This window comes from Pleurodeles waltl, chromosome 12, assembly GCF_031143425.1.
Source record: "Pleurodeles waltl isolate 20211129_DDA chromosome 12, aPleWal1.hap1.20221129, whole genome shotgun sequence".
Lineage (NCBI taxonomy): Eukaryota > Metazoa > Chordata > Amphibia > Caudata > Salamandridae > Pleurodeles > Pleurodeles waltl.
Window position 1 is genome coordinate 715,621,830 of NC_090451.1, and position 3,493 is coordinate 715,625,322.

Here is a 3,493-nt window from a genome sequence, read left to right on the forward strand (position 1 = left end):
TGCAGGTTTGCCGTAGACTGAAGGTGGGAGACAACAGTCTATGCCGAGTTTGCCTTCAATAGTCAATCGTCGAGGTAGGGGAAGACTGGAACCCCTAACCTGCGCAGATGAGCAGCAACCACTACCATCACTTTCGTGAACACCCGAGGGGCACTGGTAAGGCCAAAAGGGAGCACGGTGAACTGAAAGTGCTCGTGACCTACCACAAATTGAAGGTAACGTGTGTGAGCCGGCAAGACGAGGATGTGGAAGTATGCGTCTTGCAAGTCCAACGCTACCATCCAGTCTCCTGGGTCCAGGGCACATAGGACCTGAGCCAATGTCAACAGTTTGAACTTCTCCTTCTTGAGGAAGAGATTAAGGGACCGAAGATCTATTATAGAACGACGACCCTTGCCCTTTTTCGGCAACAGAAAGTAATAGCAACCATGACCTACTTCTGGCAGAGGGACCCTCTCTACTTCCTCGCAGAGAAGTGCCAAATGATCCTCCGATATGCGATCGTATAAAAGTGGCATGGCTGGAGAAGATGTCTCGAAGGGGAGGGAGTAGCCCCTTCAGATGATCTGGAGAACCCATCTGTCTGAGGTAATGGATTGCCATTGGGCCAGGTGATGGTGAATCCTGCCACCTGCTGGCTCCCTGATGCCAGGAGGCGTGGGATCCCACGTCCGCACAGGGGCTGTACAGCATGCGTGGGTCGATGGGCAGGGGGGAAAGAACGCAGTTGGATGCTCCTTCCGTAGCCGCGAAAGGCAGACTGATGGGGTCTAGGAGCAGGCGAGGGGCCAAGGGAATGGGCCGTGGCTCGGGACTCCTTGAAGCGCTCGAGCGTAGAGTCCACCTTGTCTCCAAAAAGACGTGTGCCATAAAGGGGCATGTCTATCAGAGATTGCTGGACATTCCCCGAGAAGCCAGATGTTCTCAGCCAGGTGTGGTGTCTCAATGGCACCTTTGATGCAACCGATCTGCCCAGAGAGTCAGTCGTATTCATTCCACAACGAATTATGAACTCTGCTATATCACTCCCATCTGCCACGTCTTGGGAAAGGACAGTCCGGGCCTTCTCCAGAACTCTAGGCAGCACTTGCGTGACCGTATCCCAGAGAGTATGGGAATAGTGGCCTAAAAGATATGCAGTTTTCACGGACTGCAGCACTAGACTGTTGGAAGAGAACATATTCTTCCCCTTGTCCAGTCTTTTTGATTCCCTATCCGGGGGTCAGCAGGGAATGCGCCCGATGAAGATGAAGCCTGGATGACAAGGCTCTCAGGCGTAAAGTGTTGAGTGAGGAATTTTGGGTCTGTTGGCGCAGGCCGATGGCGGCGGGCAATCGTCCTATTCAAAGGAGCCCCTGTGCTGGGTCTGGACCAAGTACCTCATTAAAGGGAAGAAGAGGTTCTGATGTGGAAGATCCCGGCTGAAGCACGTTGGTTAGGATATTAGGCCTAACCTCCACAGAAGGTAGCTCAAGGTTCAAGACCTCAGCTGCCCTTCTTTCCACCATGGAGTATGTGTCGCCCTCCTCCGTAGCCACAGTAAGGGGCGAGAGTGTACCAGTGTCAGGGGAGGTGTCTTGACCACTTCCTGCACCCAGTCTAATTGGGGGTCAAGCCGGTATTCCAAAGGGCCCAGAGTCTCCTCTAAACTCTCCCCGTATCCATAGCCGTAAGCATAAGGGTCTGGATCAACCCTGGGCCCAGGAGAGCCCATGGAGAACGGAATCAGCGTCTAACAAGTTGTTTCCGCTCCGGGTCGTCGGGTATGAGAATAGGATCGATGTCGATTGTGGTCCCAACCGACGTCGGGAGCATTGAAGTCTGACTCAATGCTGGGGAAGGTCATGGTGGCACAACCGACGTCGGGACAGATCCGAGATTGGATCCGGAGGAGCCCTCCAGAACCTTGGCCGAAGCCAACAACTTTAAACCTGAGGGGGCCCCCACCAGCTCACCTGTGCCCGAGGACGCTGAAAGTGGGTGGTCTGCCCAAAAATGGGGCGCATTGCCTCATAAAACTGAGCTAGGCGGGGAAGCGCAGGGCAGACCCAGATGAAGGCTCAGAGGATGGAGGCCTAGAGCGTCGACACTCTTCCCATGCCGCATCATCCGAGTGACAGGGTGAAGTCGAAGAACACTTGTACTTCTTCAACTTCTTTTTCTTATGACCCAAATGTTCCGATGACTCTGAGGACGAAGAGTGGTGGTGACTCCGCGACCGGTCTCGAGACCTTCCTCTGGAACGAGACCGTGAGCGCCATGGAGTCGAATGTTGGGCCGCCATTAGCTTTAGGGACCACTCCCTCAAAGCTTTTGGGTTCATGGCCGACACTCGGAGCACGATTTTGGGTCGTGATCACGCTCCAGGCACCAGAGACACACGTGGTGCAGATCTGTCACCGACACCATTCGGTGACAGGAGTCACAGGGCTTAAAACCGGTCTTGCAGGACATCCCTCGACACATCCACGACCTCGTCAAAAATAGTTCAACAAAAATGTTGTCGTAGTAAAAAAGTGATTGAGGTAGGTCTTCTTCAGATCTACGTGTAGGCTGGTGCAGAAAGAAAAGTACTGACGTCAGGGTGCCGGAGTGGCGCCTATATACGACTGCAACAGCATCACAGTGCCATGACACCAACAATGCCCGCGGAATTGACCAACGCCACCTGACAGCGCGCAGAGGTACTGCTTGAAGAAAAACCTCCTGATCCAGACTGACCCCTGGGGAATTCAAAGATAAGGAATCTGCAACTAGAAGTCTCTATCAGATTATCAGATGCAGATTACCTCTCCACCCCTTGCTTTCACAGGAACTGGGTCAAGCAATGTTAATTGTTATATTGTGTGAGAATACCTTTGAAAACTTTGCTGTGAAGCAGAGTAATCAACCTCATCCATTTAAGGAGGTGGGTAAAGGCCTGGCATCTAAGCTGAGTCAGGGAACTATGACAAATCATAAAGGGCCAGATGTAGCAAAGGGTTTTTCCCATTCTGTGTCAATGGGAAAATGTGTTCGTACATATGGCCCAAAGTGCCATAAGTTGTATATGTGGAATGTTGGGAACTAAAAATTTATATTCAGGTGCATCTTTTAAACCAGATTGGTACTTCACTGCACTTTAGGGTACAATTCACATAAAATTATTACTACAGTGAAAACATTACTGCCCTTCTGAAAGCTCTACAGACCTGCACTTTGAACGCTGAGTACAAGGCCTACCTCAGGCCAGCACCAGTCTCTGAAGAGTCCCTTGTACGACAAACTACCTGTGCGTAGATACCAGGCTGCACATGTGATACTACCATCTTCATCAGCCTAGTGTTGATGCATTCATGTGCTCACGTGTAACCACCCCAGACCTTCTTACCATACTTGCATAGCAGAGTCCTTATCTCAAAAGGTGGATACTTAAGGTTAGCAGTTAGTCTAATTACCATACTTTAACTATGAGACTCAGGTAGCGAGACTCACAGTAAAAGTCCACCAACTG